Source organism: Theobroma umbraticum, unplaced genomic scaffold (assembly GCF_002168275.2).
Source record: "Theobroma umbraticum cultivar Fairchild unplaced genomic scaffold, ASM216827v3 scaffold_7.0, whole genome shotgun sequence".
In the NCBI taxonomy this organism is placed as follows: domain Eukaryota; kingdom Viridiplantae; phylum Streptophyta; class Magnoliopsida; order Malvales; family Malvaceae; genus Theobroma; species Theobroma umbraticum.
In genome coordinates this window covers 1,448,926-1,449,153 of record NW_018397278.1, presented here as the reverse complement: position 1 = coordinate 1,449,153, position 228 = coordinate 1,448,926, and positions in this window count along the sequence as shown.

The following is a 228-nucleotide window of genomic DNA, read 5'->3' as shown; positions in this document are numbered from 1 at the left end:
CAAATATTTTTTTTATTTTTAGTTAAAACATATCATTATTTGTTGTTAGCATCGAGAAACGTGAAACGAAAGCATTTATTGACAAGAGAAGCCAATTTATAGTCATTCATGCCTTGAAAAGCTTTTTTACTCATTTTATGTGCTTTATAACTTAATAAATAACTTTAAATTGAATTTTTTTCATTTTTAGTTGAAACAGATCATAATTTGATTTTTGCATTAGGAAAC